Raw genomic sequence first — 26,967 nt, forward strand, 5'->3', positions numbered from 1 at the left:
TGGCTGCTTCCTGGAATGACGACTGTGTTAAGGTTTTATGCCCTAATTAAAACCCAAATTCTTTGTAATCTCATTTTATTATCAATAAAAGAATAGAAATCATTTTTTGACTTGGTCAATCACTTTCCCACATGTGTTTATTTTCATGATTATTTGTTTAATATAAACTTCTATTAAATCCCGAGCATATAGCTAATCTTATTTATAGTGACGTAATCACAATGGAATATAAATATGATTATATGTTCAAAATAAGTTAGTCCTAAGATTAGTTAGTGCACAGGATTTACATTGACTTGCCAATCTACGATATGATCTACTTACACATTACACTGTTATGTTCTTTCCAGAACATTAGAAAAGTAGATAAGATCGGATGTATTTGTTACATCGGACAAGACCGATATTGACAGTTGATAAGATAAGTAAACATACCGTTATTATCTATTCTACTCATATCATATAGTTGATCATAGGTCAATTCAATCTCAATTCTGAGTGGTTAGTATTCTAACTAATTGTATTCTTTGAGTTCTTTGACTTGTTCGTTACCAAATTACCCTACGGACTAGCCCATACTTACATCTTGGGAACTCGGTAGTATAATTGAGTGGGAGTGTTAATCATAGATATGAACATCTATAGCTTCTAATGAAGAAGTGAAACGATGGTTTCCTTTTAGTTTGGTTCAAGGTGTTAAATGATAGATATCTCATTTCAGTAATTAAATTAGTTTACTGAAATATCATTTACAAGGAACTAAGTGTTTTAAGGATAAAATACAATGAGGGGTAAAACTGTATTTTAGTCCTATCTCATTGTAGACCGTCTATAGAGGATTGAGTGACAATTATGGTTGCAACAATGGATAATTAATAGCGTATCCATATTTGTTATAGAGCGTTTTATGAATTCAAGAGTGCAATTCCGAGTCTATAGTGGAGTCACGAGGAATTAATAAGTTAGTAAATTTATTTGTTAGATTTATGATAACTTATTGGAGCTTGATTTCATAGACTCATGGTCCCCATTGTATCTTGGATAAAATTATCTAGATAATCTCAATTAATTGATTTAATTATCAATTAGAATTATCAAAGTTGACCAAGTCAATTTTGGATAGTTTCACAGAGTTGTGTAATTTTGAGAAGAAAAGAGAAATTATGGCAGATTTATTAATTAAGATAAATTGATATCTAAATTAATAAATAAGTTTAAATCAAGGTTCAAATTATAAATAATTAATTTGATAAAGGATTTAAATAATTATTTATTTAATTAAATCAATAGAAAATAATACAAGTCTTGATTTTAAGTCCAATGGGCTTATAATCAAATGAGAAATTTCATGGACCTAAAGCCCATGATAATTTCGACCTAGGGCTTTAAAATGACTATTATTTTATTGATTTTTTAATTAAATTAAATGGCCTAATTGAGTCTATAAAAGAAGTACTTAGAGAGAAGTCATCAATTAAGATTTCTGAGACGACATATAAGTTTAATATTGGTTTTCTGATAGTTTTAAATTCTCTGTAAACACAAGTATTTTTCTAAGCCTCTTTGATTATTTTCTCTTCTTCTTCTCTGTATCTATCTCATGTGTTGAGAATTGCCCACACTAGTCTAGGTGATTCTAAGGATACATTGGAAGATTGTGAAGAAAATAGAAGATCGGTTCAGTTTCTTGATAATACTCTGCAACAGAGAGGATACAAGAGTTAGAGAAACTGAAGGAATGACTCTTTAATTCCGCTGCGTATACTGTAAGTATTCTTGTATTTGTTTCTCTTTGAATTCAATTTTAGAAACATGTTTTAGGCTATCTCGTATTAATTTGTTTAATATTAGATATACATGAAAATAAATAAAGATCTTATATAAGTTTTCCCACAACTGGCCTCAGAGCCTTTGGTAATCTTTATTTTCATGCATGAACATGTTTAAAATTGGATTATTTGATATGTTTAAATAATTGGATAGTTTTTGTGTTTTTATGAAGCATATTGATTTTATGTGAATTTTAGCAATTTTTTAAGTTATTTTGTTGTGTTTTCTATGATATTAATTTTATATATGCTTTATTTTGTGTAAAACATGTTAAAAATTAATTAGAAAATTGTTTTGGTTTGAAAAATTGCTCAAAAAATATTTTGGAAAAAATTTGGCCTGACTCCCCATGCGTGCGCACACCCGCGCGCGCGCCTGCACGCCACCCGCGCGCACCAGCCACGGTGAACAGTACCCACGGGTACTATTCATCCAAAAAAAATTAATTTTTTTTAAATTAAAGAAAATTAAAATTGTGAATATTTATTATTTATAATCAAAGCCAAAAATATCATATTTGTTATGTGTTTAAAATTGTTTTTTTTAAAATAAGATATTTTTGTTAGTTGAGATTTAAATAATTAGATATTTTCTACAAATATTAAAATTCAAATTTAAAAATAGACTAACAACTTAATTTTAAATCTTTTAATATATTAAAATATTAGAATTATGATATCAGATATTTAAGATATTTTCATTTAAATTCTTGATTTTTTTATTAAATCTTTATTTGAAAATATAAATATCTTTTTTATTCTATAGTTTTTAATATTTAAATTATTTAAAATTTGAATATTGTTAATTAGATATTTTTATGGATATTTGAATTTGTTTAACTATTTTGAGATATTTTAGGGTTGTGTATAACAATTTATATTTTATTTTTTTTAAATGGTTAAAATATTAACTAATAATTGTAACAACACAAGATATTTTTGGAAAATAGTTAAGATATTGATTTTAAAATTTAAAATTGGTTAAATTTAGAAAAATATCAATTTTTTTTCAGCCAATTAATAAATTTTTTTTTTAATAAATGAGATTTAAATTAACTTTGGTTAATTGTTGATAAATCAAATTTAAATTAAATTAATATTTTTTTATCAAATTAACCTAAAACCAAGTTGATTGTTGATAAATGAAATTTAAATTAACTATTGTTAATTGTTGATAAATTTCATTTAAATTGACTTATTTTTGTAAAAAATTTAATTAATTTGAATATTTTTTGATAAATTCTAAATAATTAATTGTGGTATTTTTTCAAATGAAATAAATTGTGGTATTTTTGCATAAATTCATAGAATTGCTCATATAGTAACAGACTAGGCACATCCAATTATAACATGTCTGTTTGCACTATATGTGGTATTTTTGCAATTGGGCTTAGATGCATATAGTGGCACATATGTTTGTTAGATATATGATATTTTGCCAAATAAAATATTCATAAAATGATAGGTTTTATTTGGGCCCATTAGAAAATGTAAAGTTTAAATTCATCTCTTGTGGGTGATTCCACTTGTGAATGTCCATTTGCTTTGCATGACTATAGTGGACCTAATCAATTAATAACAATTAATAAAACGAAGGTTTAAATTCCTGTCTTTTGGACCTTGTATGGAAGATAGGAGACCTTTGTAGTGGGAACGACTTACTGGACCTAGCCCTCCTCCATACAAGCCCAATTGTTAAGGCTTATTTACCTGAGTTGGACTTAATTGTATAGGTTCATTATATTAGTTAAACCTAAATATTGATTAGCAACAAATTAATTCTAAATTAATTGAATTTGTTTCAATGTGACACTTTAGAATTAATAGGAAATTATAGGACTTTGGTTTTAAAAATTTTAATCTGTTTATTTATTTTTTTGGAAAACCATAGTCATTAATTTTCTAAAAATAAACAATAAAAATACTATTTTTAATTTTATAATGAGCTTATTTTAAGAAGTTTATTCGATCTCCATCGTTGGTTTAACATAGTCAATAACTTAATGGGGCCTCGAGGCGCTTTGATTCGTCCCCCTACGGAAGGTGTTCATTAGTTATTTTGACAAGGTTAGATTTCGAAAGATAGATAATTATAGGTCAAATTCTACTAGAATCACCCCTACGGTGACTACTAGGACTAAATCTATGATTATTGAAACCGTGAGTCTAGCTCATAAAATAAGAGATTTTGTTTTCTTATTTTGATCGAATAGTAGGTTGTTAATAGTGGTGTCCATTATTAAATGAGTTTACAACTCTATTTAACTAGTGATATTTTTTACTCTCGCCAACTGGGACAATGATATCATAGATTAGTTAAAAACCTAAAGGAATAGAGATATGATTGTTTTTGGTATTTTTTTCTCATATCTTATATATTTTTGGTATATGTTGTGCTATTTCTTGAAATTTGTGTGAATAGAAGTTTTATTGAGCAAATGTGATTGATTTCTATTTTATTGGTAATTTGTAGTATAATTATGGCTGTGTCTACTCCCATCCTTTCTCAATTTTTGATGGAGAAACTCACTGGAGAAAACTTTCTTAAATGGAAGCAAAACATCAACATTGTGTTGAATGGCGACAACTCCAAGTTCGTCATGACTAAGGAATCCCCGGAAGTTCCAGCTAAAGGAGCTACTAAGTCTGTGAGGGACAAGTATGAGCGTTGGCAGGCGGCTAACAATAAGGCGCGGTTATACATGTTGACTTGTATGGTCGACACTCTCAAGACAAAGATGGAGAATGTCGAGACAGCCTACGAAATCATGGATCAGCTCCAAGACATGTTTGGTGCCAAGTCAACGCAGACTCGTTTTGAGGCCACCAAGAAATATGCCAATGCTCGAATGGCACCTTCTCAACATGTTCGTGATCACCTGATCAAGATGAAAAACTACTTTCAGGAAGCTGAACTGCACGGAGCCATAATAGATGAGGAAACTCAAGTTGGCTTAATCCTCAATAGTCTTTCTCTAGATTTCCTTCCATTCACCACCAACTATGTGTTGAATAAACTCAACTATGGTATGACGCATCTCATGAATGAGCTTCAGACTTTTGAGTCTATTATGGGTGGACCTAGTAAGGGAGGAGAAAAGAAGACAACTACTACTACTACTGTTGATCCAGCTAAGGCTGAAGCTAACCAAGCTTCGTCTTTGCAAGCTGGAAACAAGAGGAAAGGTGGACAAACAACAACCCCAAGCCTGCAAAGGCTGCAAAGACGAGTGCACAACCAAGTGCACAGACGCCTAAGGGGAAAAACAAGAAAGGTAAAGGTAAATGTTTTCACTGCAAAGAGAAGGGGCATTGGTAACAGGATTGCCCCAAGTTTCTAGCAGATAAAAACAAAGGTAATGATTATAGTTCATTTATCTTGGAAACATGTGTTTTAGAGAATGATAACTCTGTTTGGATTATTGATTCTGGATCTACTAACCATGTTTGTAACTCTTTACAGCTTCTTGAATCGTGGGAGGAAGTGAACGAAGGCGGCTTAAAGCTTAGAGTTGGGAACGGAGCGTTTGTTGCGGTCCAAGCTAGAGGAAGAGCTCGTCTGAAGTTCGGAAATAAATTTTTAATTTTAAAACATGTATTTTTTATTCTGGATATTAGTAGAAATTTAATTTCAGTTTCCTTGTTGCAATTAGAACGATTTGTTATGACTTTCACAATTTTTAATATATCTATTTCTTTCAATGGATCACAATTGTGTATTGCATGTTTGGAAAACGGGCTTTATATTCTGCGACCTAACGAACCCCTCGCTCTTAATAATGATTTATTCAAAGTAGCTAAATCTAGGACCAATAAACGTCAAAAGACCGATAACAATAATATGACGTATTTATGGCACTTGAGACTAGGTCACATTGGCTATGATAGGATTCAAATACTTACAAAGGACGGACCTTTGAGGGAACTCACCTTAGGTGATTTACCTGTCTGTGAATCTTGTCTAGAAGGCAAACTGACCAAGCGTCCATTCTCTGCAAAGGGTGATAGGGCCAAAGAACCACTTGGTCTTGTGCATTCAGATGTTTGTGGACCTTTGAATGTACAAGCCAGGGGTGGTTTTGAGTATTTCATCACTTTCATTGATGATTACTCTAGATACTCATGTCTTTACCTAATGCATAGAAAATCAGAAACATTTTCAAAGTTTCAGGAATTCCTAGCAATGGCTCAGAACCAATTAGGTAAAACGTTAAAGATCTTGCGATCTGATAGGGGTGGAGAATTTTTGGATATGTAGTTCCAAGATCATTTAACTGAACTTGGGATTTTATCACAACTTACTGCCCCAAGTACTCCACAACAAAATGGTGTAGCGGAACGCCGGAACAGAACTTTATTGGAAATGGTTAGATGCATGCTTAGTTACTCAACTCTACCAACTTCATTATGGGGACATGCAATTGAAACCGTGAATGACATTCTCAATGTCGTGCCGTCTAAATCAATCCCCAAAACACCTTCAGAACGCTGGAATGGTCGTGAACCTAGTTTACGCCATTATAGAATCTAGGGGTGTTCCCGCTCACGTCCTGAGGAAAAAGTAGGGAAAGCTAGAACCACAAACTGAAGTTTGCATGTTTTTTGGCTATCCTAAAGGTACTCGGGGTGGACTTTTATACAGTCATTCAGAAAAGAAAGTGTTTACTTCTACAAATGCTACTTTTATGGAAAATGACTATGTCTAGAACTTTAAACCTCGCAACAAAGTAGTTTTAGAGGAGATGGTTAAAGAATTGACTCCAACCAATGTTCCATCGTCATCAATGCGAGTTGATGATGAAATTCCCACTCTTCATGTCCAATCGACGCAAGTCGATTTAAATGAAGAAAGTACCACTATTCCTGAGCAAACATTCACGGAGCCTCGTCGTAGTGGGAGGGTTTTTAGGAACCCAGTTCGCTATGGTTTGGATGGTGAAACCAATATGGTTGTTGGTGATACTAGTGATGATGATCCGTTGTTTTTCAAACAGGCAATGGCTAGCCCTGAAAAGGAACTATGGCTCGAAGCCATGAAACAAGAAATGGAGTCCATGTACTCAAATTCTGTATGGGATCTTGTGGAAGCACCTTGTGACTTTAGGGCCATTGGGTGCAAGTGGATCTACAAGAAGAAACGAGGTGGTGATGGAAATATCGAGACTTATAAAGCTCGATTAGTGGGAAAGGGTTATACCCAAAGAGAAGGCGTGGACTATGAGGAAACTTTTAGTCCGGTAGCCATGCTCCAATCCATTCGCATCCTCCTATCCATAGCAGCCGCTCTCGACTATGAGATCTAGAAAATGGATGTCAAGACAGCTTTTCTTAATGGAAAGCTTGACAAAGTCATTTATATGGATCAGCCAGAAGGATTTAAAGTATCTGGACAAGAAGGAAAAGTTTGCAAGTTGAATAGGTCCATCTATGGACTTAAGCACGCTTCTCGTTCCTGGAATCTTAGGTTTGATGAAATAATCAAAACCTATGGCTTTGAACAAAATATTGATGAGCCATGTGTTTACCAACTGAAGGCAAATCAACTAGTGGTATTCCTGGTTCTTTATGTAGATGATATCTTACTCATTGGAAACAATGTTAAGAAATTATCAGATGTGAAGAATTGGCAGAGCACTCAATTCCAGACGAAGGATTTGGGTGAAGCAAGTTATGTTCTAGGTATCCAGATCATCAGGGATAGAAAGAACAGATTCTTAGCTCTATCTCAAGCAGCTTACATAGATAAAGTGCTTGAACATTTCTCGATGAAAAATTCCAAGAAAGGGCGTCTACCGTCCCACCATGGAATTCATCTTTTAAAGAAGCAGTCTCCCCAGACTCCTGAAGAGGAAGATGCAATGAGACAAGTTCCTTACGCATCTGTAGTTGGAAGTCTGATGTATGCCATGTTGTGTACTAGACCAGACATTTGCTATGCAATGGGAGTAGTGAGCAGGTATCAGTCAAACCCAGGACCAGAACATTGGATATCAGTTAAGCATATCCTGAAGTATTTGAGACGGACTAGGGATTATATGTTAGTCTACAAGGGTGGTTTTTTGAACCCTGTAGGCTACACCAATTCAGATTTTCAGACTGATGTCGATGACAGGAAGTCTACTTCTGGAATGGTGTTTACTCTTGGGGGTGGAGCTGTGATTTGGAGAAGCGTAAAGTAGTTTGCAATCTCAGATTCCACCATGGAGGCTGAGTACATATCCACCTCAGAAGCATCTAAGGAAATAGTCTGGCTAAAGAAGTTCTATTCGGATCTTGGTGTTATTCCAAAAATGGATAAACCGCTTGTGCTGTTTTGTGACAATACAGGAGCGATAGCCAACTCGAAAGAACCTCGAAGTCACAAGAGGAGTAAGCATATAGAAAGGAAGTATCACATTATTCGAGAATATGTGGCCAGGGGAGATGTGAAGGTTATGAAGATTACAATCGAAGACAATCTTGCGGATCTGTTTACAAAGACACTACCAGAAGCTACATTTGATAAGCATATCAAGGAAATTGGATTACTAGAATTAAGGCATTAGTTTCAATTAGTGCAAGTGGGAGTTTTTTGGGGTTTAATGCCCTAATTAAAACCCAAATTCTTTGTAATCTCATTTTATTATCAATAAAAGAATATAAATAATTTTTTGACTTGGTCAATCACTTTGCTCACATGTTTTATTTTCATGATTATTTGTTTAATATAAACTTCTATTAAATTCCGAGCATATAGCTAATCTTATTTATAGTGACGTAATCACAATGGAATATAAATATGATTATATGTTCAAAATAAGTTAGTCCTAAGATTAGTCAGTGCACAGGAATTACACTGACTTGCCAATCTACGATATGATCTACCTACACATTACAGTGTTATGTTCTTTCCAGAAAATTAGCAAAGTAGATAAGATCTGATGTATTTGTTACATCGGACAGGACCGATATTAACAATTGATAAGATAAGTAAACATACCGTTATAATCTATTCTAGTCATATCATATAGTTGACCATAGGTCAATTCAATCACAATTCTGAGTGGTTAGTATTCTAACTGATGGTATTATTTGAGTTCTTTGACTTGTTTGTTACTAGCTTACCCTGCGGACTAGCCCATACTTACATCTTGGGAACTCGGTAGTATAATTGAGTGGGAGTGGTAATCATAGATATGAACATCTATAGCTTCTGATGAAGAAGTGAAACGATGGTTTCCTTTTAGTTTGGTTCAAGGTGTTAAATGATAGAGATCTCATTTCAGTAATTAAATTAGTTTACTGAAATATCATTTACAAGAAACTAAGTGTTTTAAGGATAAAATACAATGAGGGGTGAAATGGCATTTTAGTCCTATCTCATTGTAGACCGTCTATAGAGGATTGAGTGACAATTGTGGTTGTAATAATGGATAATTAATAGCGTATCTATACTTGTTATAGAGCGTTCTATGAATTCAAGAGTGCAATTCCGAGTCTATAGTGGAGTCACGAGGAATTAATAAGTTAGTAAATTTATTTGTTAGATTTATGATAACTTATTGGAGCTTGATTTCATAGGCCCATGGTCCCCATTGTATCTTGGATAAAATCATCTAGATAGTCTCAATTAATTGATTTAATTATCAAAGTTGACCAGGTCAATTTTGGATAGTTTCACAGAGCTATGCAATTTAGAGAAGAAAAGAGATTTTAGGGCAGATTTATTAATTAAGACAAATTGATGTCTAAATTAATAAATAAGTTTTAAATCAAGGTTCAAATTATAAATAATTAATTTGATAAATGATTTAAATAATTATTTATTTAATTAAATCAATAGAAAATAATGTAGGCCTTGATTTGAAGTCCAATGGGCTTATAATCAAATGGGAAATTTCACGGGCCTAAAGCCCATGATAATTTCGACCTAGGGCTTTAAAATGGCTATTATTTTATTAATTTTTTAATTAAATTAAATGGCCTAATTGAGTCTATAAAAGGAGTGCTTAGAGAGAAGTCATCAATTATGATTTCTGAGACGACAGATAAGTTTAATCATTGATTTTCTGATAGTTTTAGATTCTCTCTAAACACAAGTCCTTTTCTAAGCCTCTTTGATTATTTTCTCTTCTTCTTCTCTGTATCTATCTCATGTGTTGAGAATTTCCCACACTAGTCTAGGTGATTCTAAGGATACATTGGAAGATTGTGAAGAAAATAGAAGATTGGTTCAGTTTCTTGATAATATTCAGCGACAAAGAGGATACAAGAGTTAGAGAAACTGAAGGAAGGAGTCTTTAATTCCGTTGCGTATACTGTAAGTATTCTTGTCTTTGTTTCTCTTTGAATTCAATTTTAGAAACATGTTTTAGGCTATATCGTATTAATTTGTTTAATATTAGATATACATGAAAATAAATAAAGATCTTGTATAAGCTAATCCAATAGACTGGCCCTGCAAACGAACACGAGTCTTTCCAGTGTGCTTTGTCCTCACCCGCACGCTTCCTGGGAATACTTCCCAGGAGGTCACCCGTCACGAGACTACTCCAGGTCAAGTACGCTTAACTTTGGTGTTCTCAAGTGATGGGCTACCGTAAAGAAGATGCATCTTGTTGGCATAGGTAGTACCCATCAATCCATTTAAGTTATCTTCAACTGTGTAGTCCCATACCTACACAGTCTTAGAATCATCACACTTGACCTTCCCCAGGGGATGTGGGATTGCACAGCTTTTACCCGGTCTTTCCCCCTGCGCATCACAGGATTTTGACTGTCACAATCACCTTTCCTTATGGATTCGACGTCCCCGTCGGCCACACTTCCAGCTGGGTCATGGCTCTGATACCATTTGTAACACCCCACGTCAATATGGCTACTTCTTGGAATGACGACTAGCCTTGCAAACCAACACGAGTCTTTCCAGCGTGCTTTGTCCTCACTCGCACGCTTCTTGGGAAAACTTCCCAGGAGGTCACCCATCATGAGACTACTCCAGGTCAAGCATGCTTTACTTTGGAGTTCTCAAGTGATGTGCTACCGATAACAAGATGCATCTTCTTTTCGGTAACCTATCACTTTAGAATTGACTTGATAGTCATCCATACATGAAGGCAGGATCCATAATCATTATCTGAACTTATTTGCATGCATGAATATGGCTATTATTGCTAGGCATGCACATTATGAGTTAGAAACATGTTATTACTGTTCATGAGCATATTGAGTTTTATTGCTGAGCTTCAACTCACGGGTGTTATGTGGTGCAGGTAAAGGCAAAAGAAAGTTGGACCATCCTTGAGTTGGAGAGCTTAGGTGACGATGTCTACATATGCAGTTGCTCAACCGCCACGACCAAGGGTTTAAAAAGGAACTAGGGTTAAACCCTATTTTGCCGCTTAGGTCGGCTGGTTGTAAATATTTTATTGTAACTAACCTTTAAATTATATTTTTGGGATTCCAATGTATACAACAAACGTTTTAGTGAAACATTATATCTTAACCAAAAATTTTAACTCTAAACCGCTAATCATACTTAGTCACATGATTATGGCCAAATGACTCGATTAGCGAGTTTAGCACTGTTTAAAATGCACACTGTAACGATCCCTGGAGTTTAGGGCGTCAAAAACTTGGTATTAGAGCGAGCCAAGGTTAAGGGTTCCTGAAGACAAGCTGGGCATGTACACTCGTCACTAGAGATAGCTTCACTCAGGGTATGGTAACTATTTCTGTAGTTATGTGCTTAACTGCTTAAATAGAATGTAAATGCTTTACCTGCACATTGTATTAGGGAGCATAAGATTATAGTAGAGCCAATCTCTTGACTATTAATGTGATTATATGATTACATGCTCCGTGAATATATATGAATGTGATTATATGATTATCTGCTCCGTGATTATATAAATGTGATATTTTCATGATGGAGTTGGAGGCATGGTATGTATGTTGGAAAAGCATGGATTATGAATTGATGAAAAAATGTTATGGGCATGTGTTTACCACTGCAATAGTTTGTGAATGTAGTGTGGTAAGATTGTTCCCGTGGGGAAAGCTCTTGATATGCTTATCATGTTTAATGGGTCAAGTTATTGACTGCAGATTCAATCAGCAGGTATGTATCCAAGGCAGATAATGAGACCTGGTGGTGGTTATACAGAGGCTGGGAATTACAGCCAGGATTTGAGTTCTTCATCTGCCCCTCAGAATTTCCAGCAAATGTTTACAAATTTGCAATTAAGATTGCAGAGGCAAGAGGAAGAGAACATGTGTTTAAAACAACAACGGAACCTGTCAGGAAACACCTCTTCCTTTGTTATGCCAGGAGTGGCACCAGTTTTGGCTCAGCCTAGGGTTGAGAACAGATGGGAATTCCTTTGTGGAAGATTCCAGGAGTATTACCCTCCAGTCTTTGAGGGAGGCCTAGATCCATTCAGAGCTGAGCAATGGATGGGCATGATCAGTTCCATTCTCGATAGTATGGGGTGATAGGTCACGATAGGGTTATCTGTGCTACATATGTATTGCAGGATGATGCCCGGACATGGTGGGAAGTAATATCCCAGACACGAGACATAGTTGTGATGGACTGGAAATAATTTAGGCAGTTGTTCAATGAAAGGTATTACTGTGATGCATCCAAGACTGCTAAGGTGAATGAGTTTCTGAACCTCGTTCAGGGAAATACAACAATAACTGAGTATATTAACAGATTTGATGGGTTGGCCAAGTTTGATTTTGACATGGTACCCACAGATGTAGCTCAGAAGGAAAGGTTTATTTAGGGATTGAATCCCAGAATAGCTCAGGGCATTAGAGTTGCCCCAGTGCATGAAATCTCTACCTACGCTCAGGTGGTAGGGAAGGCTTTTGTTGTTGAGAGCACAGGAAATCATACTAAGAAGAAGAGTACCGGAGAGCACGGAGCTCAAACAGTGACACCTTCATTTATTAGATCAAGCAAGAATAAGGAGTGGAAAGTCTACCCAGAATGCACTCGGTGTAAGAGGCGTCATCTGGGAGAATGCTGAGCAAAGGCATGTTTCTTATGTGAAATGGTTGGGCATTTCAAGAAAGATTTCCCAAGGCGAATGAAGGATAAGCAAAAGGGGGTGGATAACTCGACTCCAGCTCGAGTGTTCGCTCTGATGCAGCCAGAGACTGAGACTGAGACTAGTTCCTCAGGGGTGGCAGGTCAGTTTTCTAGTTCTGATTTTTGTATTGTGCTGACTGGTTTTGGTACCATACTGTTTCTTTGTTTGTTGCATCTAGAGAAGCATAGACTTGTTATGCAGATCGCATAGTTATGTTGTGATGAGTTAGGTTATGGTGGAAAGGAATTATCAGTTGGTTTGATAAAGTTGGTTATGACTTACTTCGAGATGATCCTGAGTATGGATTGGTTAGCCAAGTGTGAGGCAATGATAGCTTGTAAGCAAACGATAGTAACTCTTGGGTTTGAGAGTGGGAGACCCTTGTGGTAGTTGGCACTGTGCATGGATTTTGTATGCTTATGACATCTGTATTTAGAGCTAGAGATCTATTGCAGGAGGGTGCATAGAACTCCTAGCTAGTGTGGTGGATACCACTTAGGTCGTCCCAGTGGGATCAGGACAAACTGGATTAGTCTGTGAGTTTCTGGATGGATTTCCACGGGATTTGTCAGGATTATGTTTACATAAAAAGAGATAGAATGGTAATTGGATTGGTGCCAGGGATGGAATCCAGTCTAGGGCACTGTATTGAACGACTTCAGCAAAGTTGTAAGACCTAAAGGCTCAATTATTGGATAAGGTGGTATTCTCCAAGGCGGATCTTTGATCTGTTTAGTACCAGCTATAGATTAGGGAGAAGGATATGCAAAAGACTACTTTTATATTAGATAACAACACTGGGAGTGTTGGGTGATGTTCTGAGAATTTGGTTAATGCCAAGTTGTTTTTATGAATTAGATGAACATAATATTCAAAGATTATTTTAATTGGATGTGTGATCGTTTGGAATGATGGTATTGTGATATATTCTAGGTTGGAAATTTGCCAAGGTCAAGGAACGCCTTAGGGGCAGGAGTTTCCTTGGAAGGGCAGGATATTATATGTGATTTGGGAAAGAATTATGAGTTTTCTTACAGATCATAATCATTTTGTAGGTTGTTATGACACCTCAGTGATAGGGAAAAGTGATTGCCTATGCATCATGTTGGTTAAAGTATCTGACAAAAACTAGTGTAGAGTTTCTGGTGGGCCTGGTGGCCAGCTGTATACTTGAGTTTACTCTTTCAGAGAGGAATAAAGGAAAGACAGTTAAGTGACCCATAGATGGGAGAATTGAGGAGAATGTCTTAGCTATATTAGCTAAGGATTATGCAGTGTCAGACATGAGCTATTGTGGTAAAAGAGATTGGATTTGGAATCCGATGGACACTGTGATTAATTGGGAGATTCTAGATGAATCTCATACTATTCTCTTTTATTCTCTTCATCCAGGCATTATGAAAGATGTATTAGAATCTGAAAGCTTTATATTGGTGGCCTGGGATGGAGAGGGACGTATCAGAATGTGTGACAAAGTTCTCAACTTGTTAGCAGGTCAAGACAAAGTATTAGAAATCAGTAAGGCCATTGCAGCCTTTGAGTATTCTATAATGGAAATAAGGAAACATCGCGATAGGTTTCGCGGTGGGGCTGCCCAAGAGAGTGGGTTAGCGTGATTTGGATTGGGTCATTATGGACCAGTATTTAAAGTGAGTTCACTTCTATCAATGAGGACGAGTAACACAGATGATCAGTATTCAGATCTCTATGTGAGAAAGATAGTACGCTTTCATGGAATTCAAGGTCTATCTTATTAGATGAAGACTCTATTATTACTTCCAGGTCTTGGGAGGGTTAAGGAAGGCAATGAGTATATAGTTGGAACTTAGTACAGTTGATTATCCTCAGACTGATGGTAAATCAGAGAGAGAGAGTTATCCAGTATTGGAGAGACACCTTATGAAACGTTGTATAGTAAGGAATGTATATCACCCATTCATTAGAATGAGATAGGTGAGATGCTGATTTTGGATCCTGAGGTAGTTCAAGGGATCATTGAGATTATTAAAAGGTTAGAGCTTGGATGCTCACTTCTCAAAGTTAATGGAAAAGTTATGATGATTTGAAAAGCAAAAACATGGAGTTCCAAGTAGAAGATTGTATCTTCCTTAAAGTATCACCATGGAAAGGGGTGAGGAGATAAGAGCAAGTTGAGCTCTAGATTAGTAAGGATTGTTTGAATCCTGGATAGGACCGGTCAGGTTGACTTTGGATTGGCGTTATCTTTGGCACTGTTAGCTGTTTAAAATGTATTCTATATTTCCATGTTGAGGACATGGGTTAGAAGAGACTCATGTGTTGAGCTATGAGAATCTGGAGATTGAGGCTAAGTTATCCTATGAGGAGTAGCCAGCTCAGATCATAACAGAAAGAACAAGGTTCTGAGAATCAAAGTTATACCTTTAGTAAGGTATTTTGTAGAAACAGTGAGGTCAAGGGAGCGACCTAGGAACTGGAATCAGTTATGCGAAATTTAAATTCCGGGCGGTTCAGATAAATTTCAAGGACGAAATTTCTGTAAGGAGGGAATAGTTGTAATGACCCAAATTTCCTAATAAGATTTAGGACCTTGATTAGGAGGTCGGGAGGGCCATAATTGATTTAATATGTCATTAAATGATTATATGCATGATTATGTGAGTATTATTATTATATGATGGTAAATGCATGCATATGGGTTCATTTTTCATTATAAGGGCATTTTGGTAATTTGGACCGTTGAGGGCACATTTGTATATTTTCATGCATGTTGGTGAATTATGAGTAAGGCCACATCATAATTTGGATTTGTTCGAGTCATTCAGCATGAGACGATCTTTGAATGTAAGTTATCGGTTTGGTCATAACGCGGTTAATTTTGGGGCTCGGGGTGAGTCTCGGGGTAATTTGAGGATTAGAACATTACCAGGAAATAAAAGGGTTATGGGATATGATTTATTTGCATTTGAGAATATTGGGAATAACGGGAATTGGAGGGTGTTAATTATGATTAACGAGATAGACGGGAAAGGACGGTTTCACCCTTGGTGGCCTTGAGAGGACTTTAAATGACCTAGGGGCATTTTGGTCTTTTGACCTAAGGATAGATATAAACCTTAAGAAGTTGTAGGAAGCTTAAGAAAACAGAGCCTCTTTCTTCTCCTCCCGTTCATCTTCTTCTCTCCTTCTTTCTTTGAATTTTTGAGCTCCGTTTGAGGAACCAAGCTAGGGTTATGTTCTACCATTGAAGAGGGTTCCAAACTGAGCTTGAGGTAAGTTTCTAGCCATTAGAACTCTGGTTTTACTCTGTTTTCTTATTGAGTTTCAGTTGGAATTTTGAAGTTGAAAATGAAGAATTGATGGGAGTTTTTGGCAAAGGTTGCTTGGGTTATGATGCCTAGGACTTGTATGTTGGGTATTTGGGTTCATTTGGGAGTTTGAATGAGGTTTGGAAGCATGTTTTGAAGGTTGGAAATGGAAAACTCAAAGGAGGAAGAACCAGGGCTGTTTCAGCTTGGTCCTAATGCTATAACGCCTAAGGGAGGGCAATACAGCGCTGTCCAGGGCCAGATAGCCCTGGTTGTAGCACTGGATCGCTAGGGGGGCAGCGCTGTAGCACTACCCTGCTTTTCCAGATTCATATTTTGGGAACTTTTGAGGGTTCTTGGCTCGGGGTTTCAATTCCTAAGGCTCGGGATCGAATCTATTAGCCGTTTGGGTACGATTCGAGGTCTCGGGAGTGAGGTTTAGGTCAAGAACCTTTAATGTTGATTTCATTAATTAGATTCCATATTTGGTTATGACTAGGTGAACACTAGGGGATCAAAGGATTGATCATTCTCAAGGGTCGTTCATTTGTTATTTCTCGCTCGAACCAGAGGTAAGAAAACTGCACCCAGTATGTGATGCATGTGATTAGGGCATGGCATGAATATTGAATATGAGATTGATCAGAGCTTGAGTCTCTGTAAATGTGCATGATCCTAATTATGCTAGTGATTGTTAAGTAAGCATGTTGAATGCCCTACATTTGGATAGTTGACATATGATAGATGCCTAGTTGCATTGCGTACTTGTGTATGGCACTGACCCATGAGTCAGAAATCGGCATGAGCCGTATGGTATTGGCTTAAGAGTCAAGAACGGCATTGATGTGTTCAACACAAGCTGAAATGATTAGATCTAATTGACATAAGCATTGAATGACTCATCATGAGCATTAATGCCTGACCGACCTCAAGTTTGATGAAAATTAAAAGCGCTTGTCTAGCCTAATGGCTAGTTACTTAGAGCCAGGGACAGAAGGCTCATATGATTGCATCGTCACATGGCTGTGGGTGCTGAGCCCAAATTAGTGACCGACTCATCAGTCACTCATCTAGTTCAAGTTTATGACTCCATAGTCACTCATCTGGTTTAAGTTAGTGACTTACTCATCAATCACTCATCTGATTAAGGCTACACACCCCAGTATGATTATCATAATCTCAAAGTGTTAAATCACTCATCTGATTAGGGCTACACGCCCCAGAAATGGTTATCAGAACCTGAAAGTGTTTAGCACTCATTTGATTTGGGCTATAAGCCCTAGCATGGTTATCAGAATGTCAAAGTGTTAAGCACTCATTTGATTAGGATTGACTTGATAGTCATCCATACATGAAGGCAGGATCCACAATCATTATCTGAACTTATTTGCATGCATGAATATGGCTATTATTGCTAGGCATGCATATTATGACTTAGAAACATGTTATTACTGTTCATGAGTATATTGAGTTTTATTGCTGAGCTTCGGCTAACGAGTGCTATGTGGTGCAGGTAAAGGCAAAAGAAAGCTGGACCATTCTTGAGTTGGAGAGCTTAGGTGACGATGTGTACATATGCGGCTGCTCGACCGCCATGACCGAGGGCTTAAAGAGGAAGTAGGGTTAAACCCTATTTTGCTGCTTAGGTCGGCTGGTTGTAAATATTTTATTGTAATTAACCTTTAAATTATATTTTTGGGATCCCAATGTATACAGTAAACATTTTAGTGAAATGTTATATCTTAACCAAAAATTTTAACCCTAAACCGCTAATCATACTTAGTCACACGATTATGGCCAAATGACTCGATTAACGAGTGTAGCACTGTTTAAAATGCACACTGTAACAGTCCCTGGAGTTTAGGGCGTTACAGGCCCGCTCCTAATGGGGCAGGGAATCCATGTCTAAATGGGGAACGAGGCGGGGACGAGGATAATTTTCAATCCCTGAATGTTAAATGGGGCGGGGATAGGAATAACATTCCCCGCCCCGACGGGGCCCTGTTTAAATTTTTTTAATATTATATATGTGTTGACCCTGATTTTGGTCAACTGACACGGAGTCAAAATACGCTTGACGTGGATGAATGCGTTGAAAAGGACGGGATGACGAAAAATAATAAGAACACGATATTTTATAGTTGTTCGGCCCCAAGATCTGGTAATAACCTCTGAAGAACAATACAATATCTCCAATAGAATTATTCTAGTCTCAAATAATTCGAAAGCCAAAAAAAGTCCCTTCCTTGAGCTATCTTTCTCTATTTATAGGCCCAAGGGGGATTACATGAATCTGTTATAGATATTCCCTCCTAAATAATCGGATTGTGGGAGTTAATTTTGGGATTTACCAAGATCTTTATAGAAACATCATGAAGCATGCGGAACCTGCGACCAATCTGGTCGCAGGTAAGCTTCGGCTGCCTACTGCTTATAATTTGTCTTCTGGTCGATACCCTAGCAGAGTTCCTCCAAGTGTTAGCCACGTGTCCGGGAATCACTCGCCACGTCATCTACGCCAGTTTTTTGGATAACATTTGCCCCCCAAGTTTATTTATTACGAGCAATAAATAAACTTTTGAGGAAACGACCCTTCGGTGACCCTGCCATACGTGTCAGAACCCTTCGTGTGTTCTTGGAAAAAGCAACCTACTCTTGTCTAATCATGCCTTTTCGCTTCCCCAGTAATAATTCGACGGCTATCTCATTTCCCCATACTTCGAAAAAGGGGATGCTGATGATTAATCCCTTTTAATGCCACAGACAAAACTTATATATAACATCTCCGAAGTTCTCTTTTTCTTTTTACGCACGCCATTACTCTTTCAAGAAACCCTAAAACCAGAGCTTCCATTTTCTTCCGGAGACCGTCCTTGTAACGCCCCAACTCCTGGGACCGTTACGGTGTGCCTTGTAAACAGTGCTAAACTCGCTAAACGAGTCGTTTGGCCAAAATCGTGAACTAAGTATGATTAGCGATTTAGGGATTAAACATTTTGGTTAAGATGTAACGTGTCACTAGAACATTTAATATATACATTGGGATCCCGAAAATAAAGTTTCAGAGTCTATTACAGAAAACATTTACAACAGGCCGTTCTAAGCGGCAAAACAGGGTTCAACCCTAGTTCCACTTTAAACCTCGGCCGTGGCGGACGAGCAGCTGCATATGTACACGTCATCACCTAAGCTCTCCAACTCAAGGATGGTCCAACTTCCTCTTGCCTTTACCTGCACCACGTAGCACCCGTGAGCCAAAGCCCAGCAAGAAAACACAATAGAGCATGATATAATATCAACAACGATCATAATAACCATTTGGGACTATCAGTCCAAGAAAATAGGTGACAATAGCCAAAAGTCACAATAATGAGCATCGCTCCTTCTAGCCATGTGACGATAGGGTCACCAGGGCTTAACCGATAAGTGATTCTTTCTTAAGTTTGATTAGAATAGGTGCAAGGTGATTAGTCGCCAACATAACCTTCCTCACGACTCTAGAGTCGAAACTATGGACAACGTCCCTTAGCCATGTGACAAACGGTCACCGGGGTCATATACCTTGGCTATAGTCATCTGGTCGTAGACCAGTCAAGCGCTTATAAGTTCTTCGACCCTAGGGTCGGTCTAGCATTAATGCCATAGAGCCATTCAATGCGTGATTCTCGACTTTAGAGTCGGTCTCTGACTAGTCAGTGTCATTCACAAGTAAGACATGCCACCAATCATATATCACATGTTCAATATCCATAAACAAGGTATTTAGCATGCTTACTAAACAGTTACCAGTACAATTAGGAAAATGCACAACCACAGAGGCTCAAGCTCTGAACGATATCATACCCAGTATAAAAAGCATGTCCTAATCACATGTTTCTCATGCACCTTATGCAATATATCCAGCAATCCAACATGCACCAATAACAGCCATGCATGTCACGTTTAATAGTCAACCAACATGCATCAAGAATAGCCATGCATGTCATACATAATAATCAACCGACATGCATCAATAATAACCACGCATGTCATACTCAGTAATCAACCAACATGCATCATAATAACCATGCATGTCACATATACACAGGGTGCAGTTTTCTTACCTCAAAGTCGAGCTAGAATGATTTAAAGAACGACCCTTGGGAACGATCGATCCTTAATCCTTTGACGGTCACCTAGTCATAACCAAAACGATCTCCAATTAATGAAAATTACAAAAGATAGGGTCTTAACCTAAACCCCCACTCTCGGGACCTTGAAACATGTCCTCACAGTGAGTAGATTCGATCCCGGGCCTTAAGGATTGAAACCCCAAGCCAAAAGCCCTTAAAAACACCCAAAATAGGGTTCTGAAGGAACAGGGTAGCGCTACAGTGCTGCCCTTCTAGTGCCCCAGCGCTCAAGACAGAACCTCAAGCCGTCCAACCTCCCTGCAGGTAGCACTGTAGCGCCATACACTGGGCGCTGTAGCGCTACCTTCAGCCAGCCAATTCCCAGATTTTCCTTCTTTCGATTCTACCATTTCTAACCCAATCCAAAAGCTTCCAAACATCAAATTAACTCCCAAATGAACCCAAATACCATCTCCACATGTCCTAGGGACCACAACCCCATGAACCCTAGCCAAAACTCCAACCAATTCCCAAGTTTCCAACCCAAAAACCAGCTGAAACTTAACTTAGAAAACAGAGCAAGAACAAGAGTTCTAGTGGCTTGAAACTCACCTTAATCTTCGCAACACACCCTCTTCAATGGTGGAGCACAACCCTAGCTTGGCTAAGCTTGGTTCCCTGGCTTAATTCCTTAAACTGAGCTTGAGAATCCAAAGAGAAATGAGGAAGAAAATCTATCGGGAGAGAAGGAAAAGAAACTCTGTTTTTGTTACTCTTCTATAGCCTTAATGGCTGATATATATCTCTTAGGGTAAAAAGACCTAAATACCCTTAGGTCTAAAATAAAACCTTAACAGCCACCAAGGGCAAAACCGTCCTTTCGCACCTATTTCGTTAATCACAGTTAACACCCTCCAATTCCCGCTATTCTCAATAACCTCAAACACCAATAATCCATATCCCATTACCCTTTAATTCCCGATAATGCTCTAGCCATTAAATTCACCCCGAGACTCACCCCGAGCCCCGAACTTAATCTCATTATGACTAGACCGAACACTTTCATCTCATGATCGTCTCATGCCGAATAGCTCGAACCAATCCACCTTATAATGATAAATACTCCCATATGCATGCATTCACCATCATATAATAATATAATTTACGTAAACATGCATATAATCATTAAATACCATAATAAATCAATTATGGCCCTCCCGACCTCCTAATCAAGGTCCTAAACCTTATTAGGAAATTTGGGGCATTACAGTCCTTTTGCGTTTTCAAGACTCAGCTCGAGAGTTCCCTGATCTCCGAAAACTCTTACCAATCTCCATGACCTTCTTTCTGGTAAGTCTTGGAATCTTTATGTTTCATATTTTTGTAATGCATGTTTCTGCGTGTTAACTATTGAGTTTATCTACTTCTGGGTTGAGATGCTTGTCAGTAGAATGTCTTGTGGGTGAAAAAAATTACGAGTTAGTTTGATAGTTGAGATCATACTTTTTAGGACGTAAAATTGAAGTAAAAGTTTGATTTTTAGGCCTGCCGAAAAATAGGTTTTTCCCGCCCTAAGGGGAGTTGAAAAAGCTTTTATGAAAAAACTTTTTGCTTTCACCCTTTGATCTGTTTCTCAAACTATTCGTGTGGAAAATTTTAGCTTTTGTTAGAATGCTGCTGTATAAAAGCTTAACTTTTATACTCGACCAGCGTTATTATAAAAAGTCTTAAAAATTCTCTATCCTCACCTCCCCATTCTTCTGTTTGCAGACTTTAATGCCAGATTTGTGGGGAGGTGAACGGCCCATCGACGACGATCTTCTTGCCCAGCTGCTTGAAGGCAAAGAACAACCATCCGACCGAGTTTCCGAAATCCCATTTTCACGATCTTCCTCTAGACCTCGTCCATCACCTCCTCAAATGGCCCGCTCTAAATCTTTAGGCAAGAAAAGACCTGACTTCGAAGATAGCCCAAACTCTCTTGCCCAGCCTGATTCACAGGCTAGGGTTCCTTCGACCAGTGGTCGAGAAAATCCCACTCCTGACCCTAACATCCAAATCAGAGCCCGCCCTCGTCATCAAAATCTTCCTGATGTCGAGTGGTATCTCTCCTCGACCAGCAAAGTGACTCCTCGGATGATTGCCAACTACCTCAGGAAGTATCCTCTCACAGGGGTTAATCTCAAAATTCCTGCTGCAGACCAAAGGGCTAACCTTCCCGGAGGTGTTTACAGTGCTTGGTCTAGGTATCATATAGTGGCGGGGGCTACCCTCCCTCTACATCCTTTTTATCAGGGGGTGGCCAACTATTTTGGTGTCGCTCCCTTCCAAATTACTCCGAATGGATATAGAATGCTGGCCGCACTCTATATCCTGTACAAACTTAAAAAATGGCCAGAACCCACCCCCCATGAGGTCAATTATCTCTTCGACCTCAAGTCCAACCCTCAACAGTATGGGACGGGCTTCTTCCATCTTTGTCACCAGGAGACAAACCGGACGTTCTTGAGTGACACTACACACATATCCAACATGGGGTAGTACAGCAAGGAGTACTTCCTCACTCCGGACATGACCAGCAACAACCTGGCCTTCGCCCGAGGAGGTAAGCGCTGTTTTTATTGGTCGATACTTTTCATCAGCGAATTTTCCTTCATTTTTCTTAAAGTACACTTTGTCTTTCAGGACCATGGCTACGTCCGACCCCAACACCAGACATGGTGTTGAGGTCCACCGCATTGGCGAGGATGACAGACGCAGAAAAAAGCGTCAAGTCCCTGGTCACTGATGAGAATCTGAGGCTATTCGGCCTCCTGGCTCCTCGCCATGAAACAAGAGGGCCCGTGGTAGCAGATGCCACTGCCGAGGGGGATCCTGAACAGCAACCCCCTGCGTCCCCTCCACGAAGGAGGCCGACGGGGGCTACAATCTTGGAACCCACGGGCAATCCTTCCGCAGAAAGGCCTTCTGCACCCCAAGGCAAGGGGAAACAAAAGGCAACAGAATCTGTTGTTGACTTGGGTGAATCGTCTGAAGAAAACGGTACATTTATTTCGCTTTTAAATAGCTTGCCAATTCCCTGTCACTTGTTTGATGGGGAGGGCAACTTTACATATACTCCAAATCTAGGGCCAGACTTCTTCGTGCCAGATAGTGAGTGTGTGACTAATAGAGTCAATAGTATAGCGACCAGTAGTTGTAGCTCGGGTATTAAACTTTGTGACCTCTTTCCTGTTTTACCAAGAGTTTTTATCTGCCTTTGTCTTATCATTTGCATATGTTTATTTGTACGTAGATATGGCCACTCCCAACGTCTTCGATTTATACCAGACTGAGGAGGAGGTAGAAGTCCCTTTGGTTCGGCGAAAGACGTCCAGGAGGCATAACGACGAATCGAGCCAAGGACCTTCTGCCAAGAAGGGTCGAACAGAAGATCCTTCCAAGGACGTGCCAACTGGGAAAACTTCTGCCCAGCCTTCAGTTCCTGTATAGAAGGGAACCCCGCCTGCTACGACAAACCCTCCACATGCAGCCGCCAAAGAACAAACCCAGCGAGACGAAGGTCTTGGGGCCAAACTTTCGAACCGCGCCTTGCGAGCCGCCAAGGACCGCCTTTCACACATCGTGAGGTACGACCGTTGCAAGGATGCGATGGCTGAGGCTGAGAATATGGGGGTCGACCAAATCCTGAACAGGGCCCTAAACGAAATGGCCAGCGTAAGCATTTCTTATCTCTTTGGCCTTCGTCTTTTATTCTTTGCAACAGACTAACTTTATCCTTTGTCCACAAGCTTTGCTGACTGCAACTGCTGCTCGTACCCGTGCCCAAGCTACCATCGACCAGGCTCGGGCAAAGGCCATCGAAAGGTATCAGGCGAAAGCTGCTGAGGAGCTCCAGGCTGCAGAAGCCAGGCATGTGGGGGAGTTGGAGGTGGTCACCCAGCAGAAGGATGCTACGGTGGCAAAGCTGGCGGAGGTCGAAGCTTCGAAGGTAGCTTTGAGGAAGTAGAGGGAGGAGTACCAGGAGTCCAGCCGAGTCCAATACTGCGAATGCAAGAGACTCAATGAGGAGATTCTTGGCAAGGACAAGGCCATAGCTGCTCTTGAGAGCCAAATAGAGCAGCTGAAGCTTGCCAATGCTAAAGATCTGGAAAGGTACAAGAATGCGACGCTTCGGTGTTTTTATGACTTCTGGAAACACAACCAGGGTGCCAACTTTGACAACCTTTCAGAAGATATCAAGAATGCTGAGCTGGCCCGTTGCACTGCTCGATTGGCTGAAGAAGAGGAAAGAGCAAGGATCCCTGCCTCCCCAAGCATCGCTGGCGCAGAGGAAGGAGGAGTCATTGAGGATACGACCAATCAGAATGTTGATAAAGACCCTCCTGCTCCTATTGCTTCTTGAACTTTTTTTTATTATTTTTTTTCTTTCTTTAATTACACGACCTACAGGTCGTGATGTAAAGACTATATATCTTTTTTGAATTTGCTGCATGTGTTATACCCAGATTTCGAGCCATGTTAAATGCGACCTCGAAAGCTGGATTCGCAGCGAATGAACCCGTAAAGTTCGAAGTATGCTCCAGGATTAAATATCGAGCCTGCAAGACTCAAGACGACCTCGAATGCGGTGGCCTCGAAACGTTCACGATCTCGAAAGGTAGCTCTTGAGACGCCTCTATCCTCAGGAACGACCTCGGATCAGGGACTCCGAGCCTGACGTACGTACGATCTCGAAGCCATGTGACCTCGGGAGATGTCATTAGCTCGAAAGCTGATGAGAAATCTGGGAGATTAAGGCCCTGGAGATATATGATAATGACTTTGAATATCTGTAAGTGTTGTTTATAAGGGGTGTGTTCTGCATTTATTATTGTAAATCCCATAAAATCATGGGATATTATTCGATTAGTTATACGCCCCCTGGTCTTCAGGGGACGTTTCCTTTTATATCGGATTGCAGGCATTTAAAGCCATTTATTTTATTTATACAAAAAGAGTAACTACCCAAAAAATGTGGGATAGTATTCTGCATCCTTCTCTATAAATAGAGAAGTCGTGCACCATTGTAATGGACCGAAATTCTGAACCTTGAGAGAAAACTCTGAAGAATTCATGCTTAAGAATTTTCAAAGATAATCTTGAGTTTAATAACAGAGACTCGTGGACTAGGCAGATTTAACTGCTGAACCACGTAAAAATCGTGTATTGTGTTGTTATATTTTAATTGGTCATTACTGTTTGTTGTTTACGTGCTCTTCTTTCACTGATTGAAGAAAAACGGCGTCAACAGTTTGGTGCTTTCATTGAGAGCCTTAAGCTTTCATCCCTGAAAAAGTCATGGCCACAAACAATCAGAACACACCTGAAGAAAATTACCCAAGACGTCCTGGAAAACAACCAATGGAGAACCCGGATGTTGAAGAGAGAAGTGGGTCTTCTGATTTCCGGGGACCACCTCCTCCACCAAGAGATGAGGATATGTACTACAATCCGGAGCGGTACGTTCCTATTGTGGAACTTGAAAACCGGCAATTGAAGCAGTTGTTGGCAGAGGCCAACAAACAGAATGAGGAGTTGACAAGGATAGCCGCAGAGGCGTAGGTGGCTCAGCCCCCGCCTCCGCGTGAAAACCAAGTCCCTCCTCCAAAGGACGTGCATGTTCCTCCCTGGAGACCCCGTGGGCGTCCATGAAAAGATGCTGCCACAAGGAGGCCGACTCAACCTCCGGCACCAGCAGAGCCATCCACTCCACTTAGGCCCCAGAGGAGTACTCGAGCTCGGGCCCTGGCTAACCCGCCTGTGGAAGTGCCTGCAGGAATTGAGAATAACCGAACCCCTGCAGAGGCTCGGACTCAGGTACCTGGGAGCGCACCAAACGCGACCGACCCTTCTCGGGCAAATTCTAGACCCTCTAGGCCGCGACAAGGGTGGCAGCCACCGTCGCCTATACGGTTCCCTCCATCACCCATAAGATATCCTTCGCCCCCCCGCAGGAACGCTCAACCCGTTTGAGATCAGGGTGAAGGGCGTACGGGGGGAAGACAAGGAAACGGGGAGGCTTTCCAGGAGCGGAGAGGTGCCCCATCTGAGAAAATTCAGACGTCTCGGTCTCGCACGGCGGAGACGAGGTGGCGTGGGAAGAATCCATCACGAAATAACCAAGCAATGAGTTTTACCAGTGATGAGTCCGGAGAGACTAGGTCGATCAGCAAGCATGACCGAGGTCGTAAGAATACCGGAAGCCGCGAAAATCGTCACGACCTGCGAGACCACCTGAATCAGAGTCGGGGTAATGGTGACCAAACGAATCCTGACTTGAGGAATCGCTTGAATAGGCGTAGAGATCCCATGCGGAGACGCGAGCCTGGGATTGTGATTGATGACAGCCGATTCCAGACAGTACCTCCTACGGACCCAGTCCAAGAAAGAATCGATCAGCTTGAAAAAGCCTTTAGGCTTTTGAAGAATGAACGAGGAAATGGTCGATATGAGGACTCTGACGAGGAGCTCGAGCCATTTTCTCCTCATATTTCCAGTACTCCCTTTCCTCAAGGGTTCCGGATCCCTCACGTCCCAACGTTCGAAGGAAAGACCGACCCGTGTAGTCACCTGAGCACGTTCAACACTATCATGAGAGCCAGTAACGTGGGTTACGAGC

The sequence above is a fragment of the Humulus lupulus genome, chromosome 3 (genome assembly GCF_963169125.1).
Source record: "Humulus lupulus chromosome 3, drHumLupu1.1, whole genome shotgun sequence".
Taxonomy (NCBI): domain Eukaryota; kingdom Viridiplantae; phylum Streptophyta; class Magnoliopsida; order Rosales; family Cannabaceae; genus Humulus; species Humulus lupulus.